This window comes from Kogia breviceps, chromosome 8, assembly GCF_026419965.1.
Source record: "Kogia breviceps isolate mKogBre1 chromosome 8, mKogBre1 haplotype 1, whole genome shotgun sequence".
NCBI classification, from domain to species: domain Eukaryota; kingdom Metazoa; phylum Chordata; class Mammalia; order Artiodactyla; family Physeteridae; genus Kogia; species Kogia breviceps.
Genome location: NC_081317.1, coordinates 62485858 through 62511056, shown reverse-complemented (window position 1 = coordinate 62511056; position 25199 = coordinate 62485858). Strand labels below are relative to the sequence as shown.

General features: G+C 36.3%; 1 protein-coding gene across 47 annotated transcripts in view; it reads right to left on the bottom strand.

Annotated features, from left to right (window-relative positions):
• Window positions 1–20778, bottom strand: part of PTPRD (protein tyrosine phosphatase receptor type D) — a 2126684-nt gene extending 2105906 nt beyond the window's left edge. For 10 of the 47 annotated variants that reach the window (XM_067041523.1, XM_067041530.1, XM_067041525.1 and 7 more), the window contains exon 1: window positions 20356–20769. The gene's annotated coding sequence lies outside the window, so the exon portion shown is untranslated. Of the gene's footprint in view, window positions 1–20355 lie in introns of all 47 variants that reach the window. The other 37 variants (XM_067041513.1, XM_067041512.1, XM_067041518.1 and 34 more) reach the window with 16 other exon arrangements.
• Window positions 20779–25199: the final 4421 nt, after the last annotated feature.

Below are 25199 nucleotides of genomic sequence, written 5' to 3'. Positions count from 1 at the left end.
ACATTATTACAAAAATGACTTTCCTTTATATTTACAGGCTGGTTCAACCTAGACCAACAAATTTTGTACAGAAAAACAGAGGTATCTGGAGGTCACCAAGTGGTTTCAGAACCTTGTTTTTGTTCTAAATATGTCTATATTTCTCTACGAATACATCATACATAATCCTGCTTCAATATATACGACACACTTCATATTAATACAAAGAGACTGGGAATTTTCTAAGAATTTTGGCAGACAGACAACATTTTGGAACTTGAGCCAAAGAGATTTAATGAACTATTTTCAAATGAAGGGAAAGCTTGAAGCAAAATATGCATTTCTATTAAAAAAAACCCCAAAAAACCTAAGCCTATTTGTAACCTTGACTAAATACGTTTTTTTTGTTTGTTTTGGTTTTTTTTTGCTGAGACTGAAAATACAAAATCTACAATTTGAAATCTTACCTCTATCCAAGAAGGTGCTGCTTTTTTTTTTCTTAATTCAAGTCATTTCTCTCTCATTGACATTACTGCCCTCTCCTTTGTTTTTAAAAATATACATTCAGTGCATAGCAAGATCACATTATAATTAAAAGAAGTATTTAGATTTTACTCTTTCTTCCTAAAAAGAAAAATTAAACTCCTTTTTGAGTTGTGCTTCTATCTTTCCTACTTATTTTGAATTGTTTATATTAGTTGCCATCCATTGTGAAGAATAAGCCTAAACAAGCAGATTATATAATTTCCTTTACTGGCAATTACAGAGGACAGTTTCCTCTAGCTTTGAGAAAGCATGTGTTCTCTACTTTCCTTAAAAATAAATAAAGGAGAAATTAAATTGCACATGTCTTGAGTACAATTCAACTGGATATTGCTTTCTCAGTGCTTTGTAGCGACAGAGGAAATGACTTTGTATATTTCAATCTTCACTCAACTAAACTGAAAAGAGTAAAGCACCTATAAAATTATGATCACTGATTAATATCAAATCAGTCTAAACGCAAGCAAGGAGCTTAATATAGCAAAAATAAAGTGATGCTATTTATACCTGAATTTTCAGTTAATTTATGTTCTTTGAACTGCTGATTGTTTTAAGAGAGGCAGATATAAAAATGTCTTCAATAAATTGCTGCATTTCTCAAACAACTTGGTATGTTGTTGGAGTTTTGTGGCTGGCAGCCTAATGAGAATGAATGGCTTACAATCAACTGGGACTGACCCACTTAGTCATTCACACCATCCATCAAATGGGAGAATGCTTCAGAGATACAAGGTCACACCCTCGCCACAATTATTCTGTCTAATGAGGTATCATGAGATATCTACTAGTTCAAAGGTGTGTGCTAAGGGCAGCTGAGATGAAATATTTTGTATCCTTACACTGAAGTATGGATACACATTTCTGAGTTGGTCTTTGTCACAATATCAAATTAAATGAAAAATGCCACTTCTTTATGAAATCATTTGCACTTTAAAGAGGTAGAAGTGATACAAATTTTACTTTCATGTTGTCTAGAAGTGAAGAAAAAAAAAAAAAATCCCTCAGGAGAGGTTTTTTTTTTCCTCCAAAACAGCTCAATGACAGGTTGACTTAATTATTCAAATGGTAATTTTTTACAGTAGATAATTAGATCATATGTTAACCTCAGAATTTAAAATAACCAATTTGCTTACATTGTGTGGTTCTTGTCTAACTCTGTAGAGGTACCATTTTCAGAGTGAAAAATGAGGCTTAGGTCAAATGAAAGCATCCATTAACATATTGTCTCCAAAGAAATCCATAGGAGTGTATTAATTATCTAGGCAGCTGATCTAAAGAAGTTTTTTTATTGTTAATTGCTAATTAAAGAAAATTAATGGTAAAAGTAAATTAAAAAATAAAAACATAGATGAACTATAAAAGATAATGAGGCAATTTACAATTAATTGAATAGTTTTACATGAATTTTCCCTCAAATGATTAATTCCAAATAAGTTGGAAAAATCAGTGACAATTCATTGAGCTATCTTGGCTTTAAATTTCTACAAAGTGAAGCAAACATAACCAAGCCTTTTCAGAAAGATATGTTTCCTTCTCAGTTCACTCACCAAATAAGCTGATCTTCCATAGGCATTGGGTTTTGCTTTTTGGCTCATTTTGCTGGGTAGCTTCGGGGTCATAGCTATGCCTTAAATACAATTTGCCCACATTATTAATAGTTCTGGGAACTTTTTTTATTCAATCTGTGGATGTTATTATTTATATAATAAATTAAAATTAGAATTATGTATGTATCAGTGATAAGCATTAACTAATTTCCAAAGCCCACCTTAGTGTGTATTTTAAAATACTTTCCCTACAAGCTACAGCTACTTTATTAAAAAATATAAAAAAATAAAACCTAATGTACCAAGTGCTTTTTTCCATAATAAATCTAAGACTTTAAAAATTAAGAACATAACATGATGATCTCATGTAATAAGAGATAAAAATGCATATGCATTAGTCCACTGCATATTAATTAAATACGTTCTATACATTCTAAAAGAGAAAGGATGAGATATTGCCATTACCCCTACCTCTTTATGCATATTATTTGTAGTGATTTTAAAAATAATTGAAACTATTTTCCTTTCAAATATTTTCTTCTAATCCCTCATAATCACAGTCACATACATACAAACATACACATTTATTTATACCTACATTTATGTCTGACTTAATTAACTCTACAAAAACACCTTAAAGGTAAGTAATAGGATTTCTGCTTTACAGATGAGAAAATTGAAGTTTGCTGACATTAGTAACTGGCTGAAGACCAAGAATCCAATAATTAGTAGAGCTAGAATTGATCTGAGTTTCACTATTTCTAAAGCCCAGGTTCCTAATCAATTTAACTATTAAACACTATATTTAAAAATAGTGAACTGCTTATTTTGTTATCAAATTTGTTAATCATTTATTTTGTTATAGAATGTGCATTGAACAAAAAGAAGTAAAAGTTGTCAAAACTTCCCAAAAGCACTTAATTATGTTTATATGTAGCATATACATCACATCCACAGCCACATGTGTTGTGCGTTTGTGTGCATATGTATATATATACACATATGTATATATATATGTATATATATACATATATATGTATATGTATATATACATATATATGTATGTATATATATGTATGTATATATGTGTATATATGTATATATATACATATGTATATATATACACATATGTATATATATACATACACACACATATGTTTGTTAATCTACTCACTCATTTTAATGAGTCCATGTCATACACAATTAGATTAGGCCCTCATAGTCTAGCAATTACTAAGATACTTTTTTTTCTAAAATAATATTTTTTGTGTGGTTATAAACAACGACCATATTTTAAAGAGAGCATAAAATAAAAGGAAACAAAGAATAAGCATACATATTAAAATGATTGTATACTATTTCTTATGGGCTACATAATTTAATATGTACATTAATTATTTTCATTAAATGGAGCACTGGTTAAATTTACCTTTGACTCCAAATTGGGTATAACGGTGAATACCTTGAAGAGCTGGTAAAATGTGAAAAATGAGAAGCTAGAGGTCAAGAATTGAAGTTACAGAAAAATAACTTATTTTCTTAGTAAATATATAATTTATACATATAAGAATTAGTTAAACTATAAGTTACAAGCCTCACAGTTGTTTAGAGTATTTGAATTTACTATTAGAATAACATTTGGTTACAGGATATGAGAATAAGTATAACATGTGCAAACATGATATATCTGACTGGTAATAAAGACCAAGTCCTAGATAGTATATGTAACTTTTGCCAAGTAAATCAAATCAAACATGAAAAATTTATGAGTGTTTCTAAAAAGAATGATCCAAAAAGGCTAAAGACATTGTATAGCTATCTTTGTATCATGATTATTAAAGGATTTTCTCTAGTTACATCATGGTCTTTGATTTATTTTTTGCTATTATACATAGCAAATGAGACACAAAATATTGCATGGAAAAACATGCTTCATTACCAACAGCACAGATAACAAGAATATAAAAGGCTCCCTCAAAATTTCTTCCGCAAATATGCTATTATTTGGTGGCAAGACTGTCCATTAAATTATTTAACATATACAAATACACATGTTAAATAGTTTATTTGGTACCAAATAATAATATATTTGGGGAAGAAACTTGGGGGGGAGCCTTTTTAATGCCCTTACTTATTATCTGTACTATTGGTAATGAAGCACGTCATTACTTGGTACCATGATTGTCCCTGAAAGTTGTTTAGAATATGCAGATACATGTGTTAAACAGTTTATTTGACACCAAATAACATATTTGGGGAAGAAATTTGGGGGGAGCCCTTTTATGTCCTTATTATCCATACTATTGGTAACGAAGCATGTTATTATTTGGGTCCAAGACTGTCCATTAAAATTTTTAGCACATGCAAATATACTTGTTAAATACTTTATTTATAGCTTGTAATAATTTAATAACTTATTTGATTTTTTTCTATCCAAAGCAAACTGTTAAAAAACTATTCTTTGTATAAACATACATTGAGCACTATCATAGTTTCATTCTTCAAATGAATTTACTGAACTAATTCAATGAGTCACCGTTTGACTCTACGAAGAAAAATTGGCATATTATTAACATTGAAATACCAAATCAACAGAAATCAAAAAATGCAGTTGGATTCACTTAAGATCCATTTTAAAATAATGCATGACTTGAAACTTTTTTAAGGCATTAAAACAGCACATTTTAGATTAGAAAATATTTTTAATTAAAGCATCCTGCACTTCAACAGCAAGTTCTATAATATAACTGCAATGGTAAGCAAAGATTTCATTAACTTCCGCCAGAAGTCCCAGATTTAGGAATATCGGCTGTAATTAGAAAAATTTAAGCTACACTTCAGTATTAATTGAAATTATTAAAGTGTTTACTCTTGCATTATTTATAGCTAGAATGTCAGCAAGAAGCATTTTACACCTTCTCATAAGTAATTCTACAGTGTATATTAAAAACATAACATGACTTCCATTGAATATTGGGTCTTTCCAGATGGGCCTGCTATAAGTTATCATTTTATTCTGATTCCCTGGACAACTTCATAAAAATTCTTCACTGGGAAAGCATGAAGACTAATGCATTCCTGACGGATGGGTGTGATGCAAGATTCAGGCATTTGCTGCCCTCATCAAATTTACCAGCAGGATTCACCAGAAACCAAGATAGTCTTATCAGACAACTACACTGTGTATGGAGTGACCAGCAAGCCACAGATTGAGGCTCAGTTTTCTAAAGGCAGAAAATTTTACAAAACCTGAAAAGACATGGATTATAACTGTAAAGTATCAATTCTATGTTTTTATTAACTCATTCTTTGATTTCATCTCAGACACGGTATTCATTTTTATCGTAAGTATTACGTATTTTGAATTTCTTAGCTCAAAGTAGATGTGTCTTCAGAAAAAGGATTGACCTACTGTCATAATTTAAAGCAAATAAGACTCAGCCCATGATTTCTGTTTGTGAGCTCAACCCACACAGCACAGATAAATTCACTATCATGGACAGAAAATGAGGTTAAAAAGAAAAATTAGCTGCAACAATTTAGCAATCTTCTTTAAAGTTTTACATTTTTAGGTGATTCTCTGTATAAAATAAATTAAAATTTTACATAAGTCCAGACACATTCTTTATTGCACAGTAGTCTGAAATGTCAGTTAAGTTACCTGGGTTCTAATTTTACATTTAATTCTGAAAAATAATTATAAAAACTTGGTATTGAATATCATGGAGGCTCTTGTTCATTATTAGTAATACTAAATGTTTTCACCTAGACTTTTTCTTGCTAATCCAAACAACAGAATAGATGACAAAACATCTCAACTACCTATTCTAGATTCAGAGTATAGAAAAATGGTGCAAGATATAAAGAAGGGAGACAATGTAAGTTCTCACCAATTTTTTTATAAGATGTAAATAACTAAAGTGGAGAATACTAAGTCCTTCAGTATCTGTTTTCCTCTTCCTCCTTTTAATAGAAGCAACTCCCCAATTTAGCTAAGTACCTGGCCACCCAGCTAGGCACTACATTTCCCAGCTTCCCTTGCGGCCAGATATGACCATATGACTAGATTCAATGGGACTGGAATGGAAGTTCCCTTAAAGCAATGCTGTTTCCCTTAACTTCCTATCTATGTATTATCTAAATTTGACCCTGAAGATAAGGACTCCTCTCTAGGTAATGGCTGAGCAGCAAGATGGAAGAAACCTGGGTCCATGAATGTCCTTGTGAAATAAGTGTCATCCCATCAGCCTGGGCCACTCAACTGAGGACTATTATGTAAGAAAAATATTTCTATTTCATTTCAGATTCTCTGTTTTCGGGTCACACAGTTATAAACGTTTAGTGTGTAATCTAACTTGTACAATGTTGAATGCTGACTCTCTATTATTATTTACTACTGATTTATTTTTTGAAGTGTACCATATGGGTTAATAAGTACTTTAAATTCATTTAATTTTAAATCAATTAGGAATACTGATAGATGAGCCAAAATGTGGGTGATGGGCTCTAGAATTCTTAGATTGGTTACTCCACGGGAAAAGACAAACAAATGAACAACCAACTGCTTACCAGGACAAATACTGCAACTTTTTTTCAAAGTTTGGTCATGAATATTTTATAATTTTCCAAACTATTCCAGTGATCATGTGGCTGTTGAGTTACTTAATCAGAGAACTCAATTCTGAGATTTTGCATAGATTGCAATAACTCAAGATTACTCTATTTTCCAAAACAATAGGCGTTTTTTTCCCTTCAGTTTTGTGACATTTTCAGCAATTACATCTTGATTCTTTCCTCTTCTACTCAGCTTTCCCCCTTCCCAGTCCTTCCAATCTCCCCAACAGATCAGACTCAATACCTTCCAATCTCCCGAACAGATCAGATTCAATAATTATAAGCTTTAGTTACTGATACAAAGAAGCAGATCTAATAAATGGGTTCTTTAGACCACAGAAATATATTAATATGGACCCAATCAATATTTTTGCAGTAATCACATTATTTTGGATATGTAGTCTAAAAATGGGTTCATGCAATATTTTCAAAGGTCACTAAAAATTCAGACATGGAAGCTGTGATTACATACTTACTTTGTCTTATGATCTATCACTTTAAAATCTGGGGTACCTTTCCTAAGACAAAATGGATTAAAAAAATCAATGATTTTTTTCAAGCCCTTGTATAAACAAATTTCCTTAAAAAATAATTTCTACCTGGTAATTCAACAGAAAAGCAGTCATATGTTATCTAAATATCCAACAAAGGTTTTTTGGAAGTTCTTAATATCAAAGCTACATTGTAAAAACATATCATGAACTGTTTCCCTTTTTGATCTGCAACATTCTCTTCAAGACAGATTTCATGTTATACGATGTGTGCCACAACCCTGGAAAGTGCACCCAAATTCTTAAGATTGATGACAGTAACTACATACATGCCATACCCAACAGATGTTACAGTAGCATTTCCAGCAACAAAGACCTGGAACCCAGCCAAGCTGTGAGCAGCAGAGTCTGTTCTTATGAGGGTTGGGCTACAGTAAGAAACCCACACAGTTCCAGGATGGTAAGCCAAAGGAGGCTGACCACTTTGGAGTTGGCAGGGGAAACACAACATAAAATTTTGCTAGAGATCATTACTTTGTATGGAAGATACTGGCCGCTGCTGGGAAGCAACAGAAAACTGATTTGTTGTGCGGAAATAATATAGTAGGTGGTTCATCTTGAGCAAAGCCACAAAAAGAAAGAAGTCCCTCAAATTTGGCATTGTATTGTATATATGTCATTGGCTGCAAAGGATACTCATGATACTCTGAAATCAGATTCAAAATTAGTGTCTGAAGGACACATACATGTAATAGTGCAAAATTTGAGAAGCTTCCTCAACAAGGAAAAAGCAATTATAAATCGTCATCATCGTTATCATTTTCATCATAAGCTACCTAAATTATTCAGTTGTTAACTTCAATGTGTTTATATGGCTTCATTATAGAGTACATAGTGCAGCAGGGGAGAAGGCAAGAAATAATGATGAAAAGGTTGCAACCTGAGTCAGGAAGGTCCGTTTATGGCACACTAAGTTTTCCTTTTAACATTATACGCCAGGCAATAAAGAATCTTTTAATGCTTTAAGCATGATCAGATTTGCATTTTGAAAAAAATATCTTTTGCTGAGAAAAGAATAGAGGAGATAAAGTAGAAGTGGGAAGACAGGAAGTAGTCATCCAGGTAAGATTTGTGCTATGGACTGAATGTTGCATCCTTCCAAAATTCTTATGTTGAAATTTATTCCCCCATGTGATGGTATATGGAGGTGGGACTTTTAGGAGGTGTAGGTCATGAAGGGAGAGCCATCATGAATGGAATTAGTGCCCTTACAAAAAGATTGTGGGGAGCTCCCCTGCCCTTTCCACCGTGTGAGAATACAGCAGGAAGAAGGCTGTTTACTAACCGAGAAATGGGCTCTCATCAGACACCAAAACTGCCAGCACCTTGACCTTGGATATGCCAGCTTCCAGAACTGTGAGGAATAAATTTCTGTGGTTTGTAAGCTACCAGTCTATGGTATTTTTGTTGTAGCAGACTGAATGGAATATGACAATTTGGTAAGACCCTGAAGCAAAATTATGGCATGGGGGAAATTTTAGTAAATAATACAGGGTGGGCCTGACAGAGCTTGGTCACTGATAGTTATCATTTTTGTGGTAGGACCTCACTGAGATAAAGGTGGATGCTGGCACAAATTTGATGAGACAACACAGACCTTTAAAAAAACTTTACTCTCTTCAAGCTGCAGATTCTGCTTAGTTTAGCTAATTATCTGCACCTATTACATTTGTTTGCCTGCAGAGATCTAATCCAAGGTATCTTGCATAACCTATACTGTATATGCAAATTATACTGTATATAATGAGTATATTACATTTTAATAATAATTAGGACTACCCGTTTAAAAGCACTTTGGATCTGAAGATTATGTCTTCTTTGTTCATAAATCAAAAGAAATAAAAAGATATTATTGCCAATGTGTGAAAGAGTCCAGTGTTTCTTTGTTTTTTATTCTTGACCACTGCTCCTCCTACAAGCTTTTCAGGGACAGAAGGCCAAACCCTTGCTTGTAAGAAGCATTTTAACAGTTTAGCAGTCCTACAAAGGTCTCCAGGGGACAAGCTTGCATCACAGAACTGCCCAGTCTGGCACATTTTCTACTCCTCAATTCTCACTTAGAAAGGAAAATCCATTGAATTTTCTTGGCAAGTAATCAGAACACCTTAGGGAGGAAAGACTTTAGGAAGACCTTGGGGAGAAAAGATAATCCAATTAACTTGTTCATTAAGTGTTTCCATATCTTTCACACCTGAAAGGAAGAGGTTTGTGCCTCTTGAAATATGAGTCATAAAATAACTTTAACTTTCTATTTTTGGTATTATGTATTTCTCCCAATATAGGGAACATGCAATTTTTTGTATATGCTTTGCCATCTTGTGGTATTAATTAAAATTATAACTTGACAAATGTATAGCTAATATTTTATTTAGTTTGATTTTTTAAATGTCACAAATTTCTGATAATTTTACAGAACATCTAAGATATTTCTCATGTCCTTTCAAAATCAGGGCACCAGATTTCCACCAATAAGCATCGAGCATTTCTCATATATTAGAAACCAAATAAATGTTTACTTGTTTACTAAGATTATTTTATTCAACCTTTTTAAATTTGGTCAATGTACAGGTAATAGTTTAACTTTTCAATTCTTAAAATCTAAACATTAAATCATGATTTATGCTGTAACTCATATTCCCTCAATTTAAGTTTCAAATAAGCAGTCATGCAAAAATTCAAGAAAAGTGATCAACACACTAGAAGAAAAAGAAAAGCAAAAGTAGTTTACTATTGCCATCAAATGAAATTTACAATGAATTTAATCCAATGTGATGCAATGGTGTAAATAATACCCAGACTACATGGCAATGAGACATAAATAGTAAGAGTTCACAAAAATAATTGTAATTAAAATGACTCTTATAGGAGTAATTTTTGGTTTTCCTCTTCTTAATTTCTTTACTGCTTATAATCAGCAACACTTGTATTATACTTTGCACCTGTTAGTTATGCCAGTCTCATGTCATTATCATGGGAAACATTCATTAAAGTATTGGTAGATGGGGCCCTCTTGACCCTAAATCTCACTCCATGGTACATCCTGAGCTCATCTTCCCTGCCTTTTCATTCCTATTCCTCTATGCCTTCTACATAAGACAAACTGACTCAAACATCTTGGTTGATTCTCAAATATTGTGGCTCTTGGTCACCAGTCACTAAGTGTAACAAGGTATGTAAAAAGCTGATACAGTGTAAAATCTATGGCCAAGAATCTATAGGGGCCTGCCTGTTTGGTGGGAACCACCTTGCTCAACCTACTCCTGAGAAGGGACCTGAGCTTGGAGGGACACCACTGGCAAAAACAGAGAGCACATCAGGTTCTCTTTCTACCAGATCAACACTCTCCAAGGAAGACAAGAAACAGACACTACTATACATAAAATAGACACCTAATAAGGACCTACTGTATAGCACAGGGAAGTCTACTCAGTACTCTGTAATGACCTATATCAGAAAAGAATCTAAAAAGGCGTGGGTATATGTATATATATAACTGATTCACTTTGCTGTACAGCAGAAACTAATACAACATTGTAAATCAACTATTCTCCAATAAAAAATTTTTTAAAAAGAAAAGAAAAGGAATACACTCTAAAGCATTTGCACAGTCCTTACCCACTCAACTTTGGCAAGAGCTATCTGGAGATAGTTGGCCTTGGTGTGATTTGTCTTCACTTCTTTGTTTCCCTGAGCAACACTTTCACAAAGTTCCATTCCTGTATGTTATCATTTACTTACAATAATTTGTGTTGGCTTCATTTTAAAGGAATTGTATAATAAAAGCAAAGCTGGGATACCTCATGTTTTCCACATTTGATATATAAAACCTATGTGATTGTGGAATTCTTATATACTAATGTTGTATATATGGGAGAACATATGATAAATCTATGTCAAAATGTCAATATAGCAAAGTGGTTTAAAATGTGGGATGTGCAGGCAGAGCACAAAGGTGCTTCACTTGATATGCTACAATGGGCAAATTTCCTTTGCTTCTATGTGCTTTAGCTTCCTCATCTGTAAATTGAAGATAATAAATAACTGTACTGATTCCATGGGGCTGAGGTGAGAATAAATGAGTTAATGCCCATGAAGCACTTTAAGTACTGACTGGCATACATTAAAGAGTCAATAAATGTAGCCATTATTATCACCTTCTATCTTAAGGTTTTTTCAGAGCTCACGAGAAGATTCCACAGAACCAAAAAATTCCAAAACCCATGATGCCATCACTGATTAGGGAAAAAAATTGCTTCTTTCTTTTAATGTAATAAGAAGTGATGACTAAAACCATAAGAAGTGATGGACTAGTTATGAAATGTAGATTGTTATATCAATGAGAGCGATGACTGAGATGTAAGGGAACTGCACAATACAAACAATGGTGTAATCTATTAACAAATCTTAACAATATATATTTTTCTCACGTGACCAACAGAGTCATCCCTGTGTAACTGTGGCACCAGGTTCCTATTAAGATCAAAGGAAATGAGCAAAAAAGGAAAATGTGGCAGGAGAACTAGAAATGGGAAGAGATACTCAATTCCTATTGAATAAGGGAGAAAGGAAGCCTGCTCTAGTAGGAAACTTATGATCTCTTCTGACCTAGCTCCATAAACAGATTCGTCTCCAGGTTCAGCCTATAAGATTTCACACCAAAACAAATATTGTCTGAAATTTCTTTCTCTGAAAACAGTATATATATAAACACACACACAGAGCATATATATATCGTCTATATAATATATATATATTACAATTAGAATATTTCTTTAGATGTACTACTTCAAAAAGCCAGTAAGTATCAATGTGTCTTAGGGAATGTGTAATTTATGTTATTAAATCTGGCAACTTTCCACAATGGAGGTGGTCTATGGGAAAACAGAAAGCACCAAAAAAAAAAAAAAAAAAAACAAGAGGAAGGCATGCCATCCTGAGGGGCAGGGAAATGAGACACTGAAGTGCTAAATTCAATCCTGAGAGCACACAATTCTACCACAAGAAAGCCCTGTTGTCTTGAACCACACAGGTATAAATGATGAGGCTAAGACATGTCTTACAGAGCTAACCACATATATTTGCTAGGAGGAAACAAATGGATAGCACAAATGACACAGAATGAACACATGCATTCAGAGGAGAAGCCACCAGACATCCTTACACACTAAAACTACAAGCAATGATCCACTGAAATAAATACCATTAATAAATATTAATTAAGAACTGAGTATATTATAAAATAAAATGGAAAATGACAAATGATGGGAAGATACTTTCCTATCTTTTTAATGCACATAGTCCAGCATTAAAATTTAGAACTGTAAAAGTTTTCTTGAAGGTGAAACAATATACTATCTCATGACAGTTTTTCAAATATTACTGTTGAGTAGTACAGTATCTTTGATAAGGGCTCTTAAGGAGAATAAAAACAGAAACTGTTTAAAATTAAATTAGAAACTAGAGAAATCAAGAGGTGAATTTATGGTAATTTCTTAACTCCAAAGATATCTAACAATCCAAGTAAGTTTCTAAAAATTTAAATTACACTTTTGTCTTCCTCTTTGGTTATTTGATCCAAAGTACATATTATAAGACCGCTTATGAAAATAAGCCACACATCAAAATGTACAGGTAGAATTTCCTCTCTTTTTCTCTGTTCTCTTTCCCGGTAAAGCCAATACACTTCTCCAATGATGCTTTCGTTACAACTGAAACAACACGATCCTTGACTATAACTTGTATTGTATCCCATGAATTTGGAAACACAAGGGATTGGTACATGGACTATAAACTGCTACAGTCGGGCTTCCCTGGTGGTGCAGTGGTTGAGAGTCCGCCTGCCGATGCAGGGGACACGGGTTCGTGCCCCGGTCTGGGAAGATCCCACGTGCCGCGGAGCGGCTGGGCCCGTGAGCCATGGCCGCGGAGCCTGCGCGTCCGGAGCCTGAGCTCCGCACTGGGAGAGGCCACAGCGGTGAGAGGCCCACGTACCGAAGAAAAAAAACAAAAAACAAACTGCTACAGTGGTCTGGAGATTTATTTGTGTTTTCCATATCGTGTCAATATGAGGAGGGTAGAGTGATACGCTTATCATACCGTACTGCCTGCCTCTCTGGAACTTTGGAGAGTGGGGAACATGACCAATTAGCATTGGAGTAATCCAACTTTGAAGATGTTGAAAGATGTCAACTTTGCAGTGGAATACAGCATAGCCTACAGCTGCTACATAAGCAAAAAGGATTCCACCCAGCTTCTAGAAGAGATGCCTCTGACTCAGGATGACAGCCAATGAGCAAGGGGAGATGATAAAAGAAGCAATGTACCAAGAAATTTTCCTGTGATTTAAGAGAAAGGATTCTTTAGGGAGATTACATTTTCTCCACGGAATAAAAAAAAAAAAAAAATTCTTGATAATGGGGAAACATTTCATAAGAATATAAGATGGTCACAATTTGGGCAATTTTATCTTGCTACCTTACAAATGTTTACTCAGCATTGCTTGGCACACTGGAGACAATAAATATTGGGGGATCAAGTGTTATATGGGTTATGCCGCCATGTGGTACATATTGCATAATCCTGACTAGTGATTCTGACTTGAAAATATATCCAAACTGGGAAACAGAAGAGAATGTAACTTCTAGGAGTAGTGCATACGGTGCCTGTATTTTCCTGTCCTTGATTTTTGTGGCAAAATCAAAGAGGAATTAATACAGATCAGGAACTGATAAACTAACCTCCTTAACAGTTCCAGATGGATACAAGGTAGCAATGGCAAAACCTGGGACTATGGCACAGTGAAGGTATGAGCCAGATTCCCTATTAATCTGATGACCATTTACTCCAAGGTGAAAAGACATATCTCAAAGTTTGAAACCAATTTGTGGGAAGAATAAAAAGTGGAAGAATATGGCTTCTAAGGCAAGATTAACAATTCTCTCCTTTCTTCCATCCTCTCCACTACACATCCTTCATTCTACCTCTAAGTAGAATTTATGATCTTGATCATAAAGATTCTAGGTCACTGTACTTGGACAACATCTCAGGGATACAGCATGGATGAGCATTTTTTTTCCTCCCTAAATAAATATCTTGGACAAGTGGCCTAGACCAGTTCATTTAAAAATAGGAAACACTCTACTGCTCTTATTTTTTTCTTGGTCTGTATTCTAAATTAACCTTTCCTAGAACTGGAAGGAAGCTATGTTCTAGGCCTTTGTCCCAAGACAATCTAATGAAAGAAACAGGAGTATATCCTATGATACAAATCCCACAATATATGTGTTTAGTGGGTAAGTAGTAAAGAGGTCTATGTGCACACATGCTTGCCAGGCTTTGTTCTCTGTTCTTGCAGCCGCTGAAAAGGTCTATTTTTCAACAGTACAAACTATATTTGAGAAATATAACTTTGGGTAGTCTTTGAAAAGTATAATTCACAAGGGTCCCAATACAATAAATGCATTAATAGACTTGTGCAGCTGATTGCTTACATATTTGCATTCTTAAAATGGATTTTTTGTAAAAGTTCACTAATTCTGCATTTAAGTGTAATATTTTTTGTTCTTTGACAAAGTAAATCAGACAGCATCATATATGCAATGAATCTTACAACAAGGCATCCCAGTTAAAATTACACACATTTAATTTGAGGTTAAGGATGGCTGCTTTTAAGTCACCAACCATGTTATAATCAAATACGAATTTGTTCCTTTCCTTTTTTAGCATCTAATATAAGTACATACGCTTAACCATGTAAGTAAGGTCCATGACAGCACATGTAAAAGAACAGCAATTATGTTCTCTACAATTCTATACATCTCAACCTTAAGAATATTTAATTATTATAATGTGGTATTTATAAAATATATGAAGTTATTACAAGGCAGAAGGCCTTGGTAATATGGTATATTGTTGAAATTTCATTTGATTTAAGGACTAATCAAAGAGCAATTTGATACAGTACACCCTAATATATTTTCTCTTTGACTACTCAATTATTGTATATACACTTCTAAAATTTTTAAGCACACTATATTCACTAATTTCCATCTTGAACAGATGTATTTAAACACATACACATGGGCACACATGCAAATACACGCAAAGAAAAGCGAATACACTCTCTATAATTAATCAGCCATAATTTACATTCAAAAGTAAACAAATTTTAAATATAGCATGATCTCCCGGTCTCCCATGATGTAAAACATAAAACATTTATAAAAATATAGGTCACTTGCTACCATTCAGAGATTTCTGTCAGAAAAGGAAAGGACTGGGCACACTGATTTTCTTAGAGGGGAGGAATTTTCCAATTTCATCAGTTATATAACATGAATCGTATCTACAATTTTTAACTGTATAACTTATTGGCTTTTTCTATTTTAAAAAGAGCACTTAAAATTACCACCATATGTATTCTCTCTCTGTTCATTTTCCATGATGAGAAGTTTGATCACTATAAAATATTTTTAAATGAAATGTATTCTACATCATCAATGAGATTTTTTAACTTATAATTTACTAACAGATATATAAATGACTGTCTGTGTGTTTTCTTGCCCACATAGTATCTTAGATACTATTGCTCTGTGATGGAAAGCCTCTCTGTGAACTTTGGAAATTTATGTCACCTTTATAGTTTTTAATCTTTGAAGTCTTTAGTTTTGTCTTTAAAATATAGGCGTTGAAATAAATTTTTCTATGGTTTCTTCTAGCTGTGACACCTATAACAGGTATCACAGAAAAAAATGAGTTGACTTCAATTGTGCATATTTATCTAAACATTACATTGTAAGATAGCTTACATGAAGTAATTAAGAGAAGTAAAAAGGATGTCAAAAGAGACTAAGCAATTCCTCTTATTTTTATCTTCTCATACCCTCTGGTATTGAATAGAGTAACAAATACAAAAACACTTAAGTATACGATATTCTTTCAGTAGCAAGAGGGAAGGGTGATTTAGAGAAAATTTAATCAATCCCCTTCCTTCCATAATCTCCATCCTCCTCCTTTAAAACCACTCCAAATAAACATTCAATCTACATAGCAACAGTGTCCGAGCACTTCCAGCATGGCTTCAGAACAATTTCCTTAGCCGTCCTTCAAACAAGATGGCTGCCCCAACTCCTACATAGATTCTCAAGCTGCCATAGTGTAATTCAACAATTTGCTAAACACTAACTATATTAGTAATTACATTAGCTTGTTTCTCAGATTTTTTTTTTTTTTGAAAGATTCTCAAACTGTAGGCCAATTTCTCTACAGAGAAGAAAACCCAGGTACAGAGAGTCCAGGTTACCTCCCTGGGGTCACACAGCCAATTACAACGGTGAGAGGAAAACTCAAAACTTCTGATTCTACAATCACATAAATGTTCACTTTGTGGGTAATGTCCATTTTTAGTTCTTCATTCATTTTCCTTCATTCAACACATCTTTAAAGGGTTTGAAGAAACATAACCATTATTGCAAGTACAGTTAACATATACATTGTTTAATTGTACCAGTGGAAATCCATTTATTCTTCATGGATGGCAAATTACTTTTGAAAAGCCTGATTAAAATGGACTGAACTGACAGTAGTCATTAAAAATTGCATTTAAATATATAAGGAGATAAACGAATTCAAAAGGCACTCAACTGGATACAAAATCCAATTCATCCAATATTCACAATAACTTTTAAATTAGCATTATCAAATATATATTTTCATATAATTTGCATTGCTAAAGTTTATCAAATTCAGTATAAGTGTAAGTCCAAAAAGACATAACTGAAATTGAGGTTTCTCCAAACAACGGAGGAATCTTAGTTATTTGTGGTATTAAATTTGAGATTCATAGATAAAGACATATTGATAGATATTCAATTAGGCAATTTTGAAAGTCACATATTTTTCAGAAATGTCTAACAAGAAGATTTTGGATGGGTGAATATTAAATGTGTAACATGCATTTCAGGCCACCTGCTCTCAAATTACCATATAAAATCCATCCATTCCCCACCTACTCCCATAAGCCAGTCTTAGAAATGCAGAGATATCAGAAGTTACATCAATATTACTTTTCTAACAGCAAAACAATTTACACCTGTGGTAGCCACAACTGTCATGTGCACTAGTAGCCATTCCTAAAATTTCAACATAGTATCCAGCTAATTATTTTATATAAACCAGCAATATTTTAGCTTTTCTCTTATGCTTAACCTCACTAAAGAAAAATGTCCTTTGCCCTTGCAGGTTGCATCTGCACCCTACTAGTAGTAAACAGGAGAGAAAGGATGTCATTTCATAGAGGGAACAACAAAGTAATTTTTAACCACAGTTTAGCCTTCCAAAATCACATCTACTTAACATTGTCTTACTTTCTAAATTAAAAGCTTTAAGGAAATAATAATCACATTTAAGGCTTCCCTAAAATGTAAGACCATGTGGTCTACAAAACCACCTTTAAGTAATGATAGTTACAGAATTACACCTGTAAATTCTACATTAATATTAAGAGAAAGAAAAGTATGTTTGCCCTCCTCACCAACTGCAATTGTAAGCAAATGCAGGTATACAGCACTTTATTAGTAAGAACTCCTTTAGTAAGCACATGTTTAGAGGAATTAATCATTCATTCCCTGTAGACTGCTTATGTATTTCATAGGGCCATTATCTGATCTGAATAACAAGAACAATTGCATAATAAAACACATTACTGCTGACATTAGCAATTTTCTTTTTTCAACTTTAAAGTTGCAACCACCTCTGTATTGCACAAAAAGCTGGCGGCAAAAAATCCTGACAACTGAATCGCCCCATCCAGCTTTGACTTTCTTCTCTCTTACTACATAGAGACAGTGATCAAATATAATATGTGCAAGCTTTACTAGAAATGGTTTTAATTCAGGCTATCTTCCTCAGCGCTATGACATAATTAGAGACAGAATATGTGTCAGATTAGTTTTCATGTTAAGTGTAAATCTTTCAGAAATTCAAACAGGATGAAGAATTCTGTCATGTCTTTTCTTCTGTGGAATATGTGTCTAACAGTAATATAGGTAATAACATGTTTGAACCACTCTTAAATTTGACTACCTCAGTACAAACTCACCTTTTTCAATAATTAGTTTTTCAAACATCAAGTAAGCTTTCAGATATTTGAGGTCACAAATGAGTAGAGGTCATTTGCTATAATCCAAATCTGATCAACCAAGGGCTTCATTTTAAATTATTTAAACTCACTTTAAACCAATGACAGAAATGGCAGCTGAGAGTAGTAATACGTCTAAGAAAACACATTTGGATAGAAAATAAAGTAATATACAAGAAACAATGATATATCTATCCAAAATTATTTCCACGTATGGTAACTTCATGTCAACAAACTTATCAACTGTCCTACTGTTATTTCATTACCTCCAAAACTTATGTCTCAAGATATTCAGAGCTTCTGATATTGAATAGCCATAACAACTCTAAAAAGAGCTTTCCCTTTTTTATACCACTGTACATTAGTTCACTCTTAAATTTTAAAAATCAATGCCAAATGAATTTAGCTGCCTTTATATATTTACTTGAGGAAATATAAAGGTAATTGTTTTTCACTTTACCATCATCAGCAATATTAAAACCCTCAGGTATTAACTGATAGCAAGGTGTTTTGTTAAAAATAATCTGTGAGATAAATGATTTTAATTTTCAGTCCGGTTTCTAACTCTTCAAAGGATTTGATTAGAAAGGTGTATATTATACTAACACAGAAAGTTGAAAGTTAAAGATAAAACAGAAAAACTTTTCCTAATCACTATTCTACACTAGTCAGTATGAGTGCTGTTATGTCAAAGAAGTTTTAATTTGTTAAAAATCACCTCTGTTTTAACTAAACTGCAATTCCTACTGTATCTACAGTATATGTAACAATGCAAGAAGAATTAGATTCAGAATCCATTTGGCAGTGATAAAGGAAAAAAATGCTGAAATGTTATTGATTCTCTCCCTCTTGTGCAAAACAGACTGACTCAACTATATTTTTCCTGACATAACACAAAGGTTTTATTTAGATATTACAAAATACTGGCAAATGTTAGACTGTATATCTCTCTTTTTTATATTTTAAGATGTTAACCCTTTCACAAAGAGAGGAAGAGTGTTCTACTTGTTTTTACAGAAATGCTGCAGCTACTGATATGGTAATGTTAGCCCCAAGAGGAATACCACCTGCAAAAGTTTTTGATGCAGAGATATTCAGCCCTAGGAGACACCTTAAACCTGTCACTGGCTGCTGAGCCCCTGTCAAAATTTATAACCTGCTGTGTCAAAGTCACAGCCTTAGCTCCTGCCCTCTCCAAAACCTTTTTCACATTCCCTCTCCAAATTAATTTCATCCAGTTTTTTACAAACTAGGCTACCATTCCCAGATTGTCTTCCACATCTCCTCTACCTACAAGCATAAAGAAAACTCAGCAGGGTTTTATTCCAGTCTTTCAAACCACCTATATTAACTTTCCCTTGACCCAATTTTTTCTTTCTTTCTTTTTCTTTTTTTTTTAAACAAGCTCCCTTCAGAACCAAAGATAAAACAAGCAACCAAGTGAAGTCAGAGAAGGATGAGAGTTGCTGTGGATTAAGGCTGAGGTTGAAGCTAGCAGTAGAAGGGAACCATAGGGTTAGAATGCTCAAGCTTTTTTTAAGGAAACCATCCTTAAATCTTAGAACCAACCAACGTTTCACAAACCAGGCTTCCCATAGCCCTTGAACAATCAGCGTTTAAAAAATCGTATTCCCAGCAAGACTGCCCATACTGAAGTCTGCTGAATGCAATGGTCTTCCAAAAAAGAGAGGGGGAGAAAGAGAGAGAAAGAGAGAGAGAGAGAGAGAGAGAGAGAGAGAGAGAGAGAGAGAGAGAGAGAGAGAGAGAGAGAGAGAGAGAGAGAGAGAGAGAAGAACGAAAGAAAGAAAGGAAAAAGAAAGAAGCTTAGCAAGCCACTTCTTAATTAAAAACTAGTGAAGTTATATAAATCAACTTCTTCCCCGGTAAAACGAAAAAACTGCCCGCCCATACCATCGGGGGAAAAGCATTCATTCAGCATATGCCTCAATTTAAGACAAGAAATATAGAAGCATAGTTTACTTACTAAAGCAGCCGCTCCAGTCCTCCTTGGAAAGCCTGAGGAGTCTTCTCGGTTCTCCCCTACCAGTCAAATAAAGAATTGTCTTTCTATTCCACACAGGCCCAGAATAAACTGCAAGAAAGGACAGCACAAGAACAGCCGCCCGTCGGGCTTTGGCTTTGGTCGGATGCTTCGGGTTCTGATTGTTTCAAAAGTGGGGTCTTCTTTTCGGGAGGGAGGGGTGCGAAGACAGGAGAAAATGAGGGCGCTCCACAAGCTCGCCGGGGTCCTACAAATTATTCTGAAGGCAAAGTACCTGCACTCTCCCCGCGGAGGCTGCCTGTCAGCGCCGCGCGGAGGGGAGGACGCTGAGGGGGAGGAGCAGCCGGAGGGCTCGGGCTGGGAGGGAGCGCGGGGCGGGGGAGGCCGGCGAGCGGCTGCCGGAGAAGCCGGGGAACCAACCGCCGTCAGGGCGAGGCGCTGCCCCACGCGCTCGGGCCGCCGGGTGTGGGCGCGGCGGGGCAGGGAGCCGAGGCGGCGGGCAGCTCCCGCACTGGGCGGCTCGCTCGCGCTCCCTCTTGCTCCCGCTCGCACACACAGGCACACACCCCACGTCTCCGACAGCAGCCGCCCCGCCGCAAGCACTCACCTGCATTTCCTTAACAAGCCACTTGATGGCTGCCAGCGGCGCGGGCCCGGCTCCCGCTGGCGGGCGGGCGGGAGCCCGGGGCGTGGAGGACGCAGCGCGGGATGTTCCGAGCGCCCGCCCGGGAGGCGGCGGCGGCGGCAGCGGCGGTGCGGTCGCGGGCTGGGGCGGGAGGAGGGGAGCCGCGCCGCGCCCACGAGCTGCCCGGGCGCAGACCTGACTGACCCCACGCCCCCGGGACCTTAGCGGGATTCCAGGGCTCGCGGGTCCAGTGGTCGGCGCGGGGAGAGGAGGACATGTCGGGCCCGGGCTATTCCCGACTACTAAAGCCACACAGGACTTGTCCAGGTGTGAATCCTGCTTGCGCTTCTTCAGGTGTTCGCGTGCTTTCGTTTATTGTACAGGTGTTTTTGTTTTTTGTTTTGGAGGGAAGCTGGCGGTTAGGGTTAGGGGTGGAGGGTTTAAAAATGCAAGGGCTAAAGATTTAACTTGCAATACGATCGATGCTTGGGAAGAGCCCCCTTTAGTGAGAGGTAAGGAAAGGGAGCAGAGGCTTCGTGGCGCCCGGGGTGTTCTGCATCTCAGATACAGGATGTATCAATAGTTGTCGTTTGGGGTGCTTGGCAGCCTGGCTGCCGGGATTGAGGGAGACACTGGGCTCTGCCTTGGTGGTACTTGAGAAGGGAAAATCCTGTAGAAGAGTTGCTGGTAAACAGCCTCGCTGTTGAGGAGAGGACGCGGACAGGCATTGGGGGAGCAATTTCTTCCCCACCTGCTCAGTCCCCCACCATAGAGCGGCCAACGCCACTAAGGTGGTGTGCTACAGACTCGGGATACCAGGGAAGAGGAACTTAGGTCCCCTGAGCAAAGCTAGAAAAGGGGACTGGAGCTGGGGAAGAGGGTGGGCAGGATGAAAAATCTAGCAGAAAGCTTATCACTCCACCGTCATTTATGTCTGATCAGAGCATACAGCTATGGCAACAAATGCTCTCTCTTTCTTGCTAAAGAGAGAGCAATGTCACTACGTCGGTGCTTTTTTTAAAAAAAAGCCAAAATAATTATCCTGTTTGTAATAACGCAACAGAGAGGCTTCCAGGTACCCTCTAGTCAAAACGTGCTGTAAGCACTATGGACACAAACAGAAAGCAGTGAGCCATCTACTTATTTGTCCATTACCTAATAGCAGAAATGTCACTTTCTCCTAAAGAGAAACAAAGCTTAATCAATATAGGTGACATTTTCCCCAGGGTCATTTTTCTATTCATGCCTGCTTCATTGCTTGCCATGCCCCTTTGCTCTTCAGGAGTGGCCCTTCTTCTGAACCCATCTCCTACCAAGCTCCCTGCTCTGCCACCTTAAACCCACTGAGCTCACCCATTCAAGAAGGTTCACTTGCACACAGTTAGTATTACTTAAAGCTGTTCTTGTAAATGATAGGATATAAACCAAAAAGACTTCTCCTGCTCGTGCAAGTGTGTGTATGTGTACTGCATATCTATCTTTGCAATTATGCAAAGCACCTGCCCCCCTTATTGTGTTGTCTGTGCAAGATGATGACTAACTCATTCTCTCTTCCTCTCTCTCCTTTCCCTCCCTCCTTCTCCCTTTGCACAAATACACACCACTCACCCCTGTCTCAGTTCCTTCCTGTCAGTGTTCAGTAATGGTTTTACATGAACTTTCTGTTTGACAGCCTCTGACTACCAAGAGCGAGTTGGAGCGGATTGGTAGGAGAAATGCTGGGGCTGAACACTGCTTCTGTTTCCTGTCATCACTCACTCATTACATACACTACTGTACCTCATGCCAAGTGGCAGCAGAAATTATTTCTGCTCTTGCTATTTGTAATCATGTATTTGCCCTCCCCCGGAAACACTTATAATTAATAATAAAAGAAATAATGCATCTTGAACCAGTGGGAAGAGCAAATGGATGCTGATGTGGTGGCGTTAGTCACCTTTTCTGTTGCTGCTGCAAAGACGGTGTGACCACCTCTCCCTTTCTGCTGCTTCTGGGGGATTAGGCAAAGCATCTGCCCCCTTTACTCTGTTCTCTTCTCCATCTTTCCCTTGACAATAGTTTGTGTATTTTAAATAAAGATTTCATTCTGCCAACCCGCAGGAAGCTTTTAACAAGATGCAGCTGAGTGTATCGATGTCGTATCTTTTTTACTGCTATATGGGGGTGTTCAGCCACTTGAAACTCATCTCAACTTCAACTCAAAGCTGACATCTCACACTCTCAGTGCTCCCTGGGGCTGATTTACTCTTACTTCTACACAACTATCTTTTGGTGTCCTCTAGAAGAACACAGGATTCTGAAAACAATGAAAGACTGAGACTTATAATCAATCCCCTTCCTGCTGTACCTCTCCCCCCACCACCAGCTTAATGACACCACGCAGGTTAATTGTGATTAGCTTATTTTAGATATTTTATTAGCTATTCATTAGAGTTGGACTAGGGTATCTTTCCTGAGGATAATGGCTCCAAGCCTGAAGAATTAAGACAATTTCATTATCTAACTACCTATCTTCACCTCCTGTAATATTATGATTTATTTTTCTTTTTTAAACGAACAAGGCAGCTTTAAATGTCCTCTTTGGGTTATTGTTGTATATTTACTTTTAAAAGGCAGCAACCTCTAGATTGGTCATTGAACCATGTGTTTAAAACAATCATAACAAACATGAAGTAGAAATTTTTTTTAAAAAGTGGGATAGGGTAAAACAGGGTGGTCCTGAATATCAGTCATCTAAGATTAGTCTCTTTTGAAATTCTCTTTATTTTACCACATGATTTCATTTACCAAAACTTTAGTTAGCCATGTTACATTTAAGCTTATAATTGATTTTAAAAACCTGCTTATGCAGAAGAAATCTCCAAATTTATATTTGGATTTTGAATTTTTGAGGGAATTAAGTACTTTCTTATCTTAGTTTTTGTTTTTTTTCCGGTATGCGGGCCTCTCAGTGCTGTGGCCTCTCCCGTTGTGGAGCACAGGCTGCGGACGCGCAGGCTCAGCGGCCATGGCTCACGGGCCCAGCCGCTCCGCGGCATGTGGGATCTTCCCGGACCGGGGCACGAACCTGCATCCCCTGCATCAGCAGGCGGACTCTCAACCACTGCGCCACCAGGGAAGCCCCTATCTTAGTTTTTGAATTAAGCTGAACAGTGCAACAAAAGCAACTCTGCAACAATAATTTCCTGTTCTAATATGTCCTTTAAATGTATGCATAGTATTGTGATAAAACTTCCTAATTATTCAGCAATCCATATTGTGGAATTGAAAATAAAGGAGAAGATATAGATAACAGGGTAGTAAGGGAACTGGGAAGAGCAAGTAACCTGTTATAAGGGAGACAGTGATCAATAATTGAAAGAGGGTAATTCTGTGACCACCTGATGGGTGGGTTTGATTTGTCAATAGTAGTCTCTCAAACTTTACCATCTTTTTTCTTTCTTCTTCAGTCTGCATAAATGGTGTACACTTAATTTCTTCTCCCTTTTCTCAACTTTTGCTTCTCAAGTTATGCTGACTGGCAGAAACAGTTGTATATTGATAATACAGTGTGAAATCATGCACTTAATGAGTCAGACTGCTTGTACTTATCTCACCTGAGACAAGGATAATCCTCTACTCTTCAACTTTTATTTTAGTCAGTGAGGGTAGAGTTCTAATTGAGTAAATCGGCCTAATTTACCTAATTTGTTATACATGCTTTGCTGCCAAGAAATCTGCTTAGGAAACCTTAAAACACAATGAGAAAAAAAAAAAAAAAAAAACCTTAGCTGTACCCAATTTAAGGAGACTTAATGAGTGGAGTCATTCGTGATAATTGTCGGCTCATGGTTTAGATGTTATTCCACTGAAATTATCATATGGCTAATGCTAAGTTACACAAAATCTAAATGCTTGGAAAATATGGGGTTTGATATAATGTATATACTTATTTTTACATTTGTGCAATCATCTCTATTCCTCACCTACCCCTTAACCTTAGATCCCTCATTTGCCCTTCTTTGTGCCTAGAGGTTAACCTCTAATTGCTGCATGTACCTGGTTTCCCTTGTCTCCTGGCTTTTGTTGGGGTATTGTCAATGAGAGGTACTGGAAGAGGGCAGTAGGAAAGAAAGGGGGGGTGCTGTTCTTGCCCCTTTTGCTCTAGAACTTGGACTGTGGTTTTTTTCTGGCAGTGGCTGCATTGCTGTACAAAGACAGC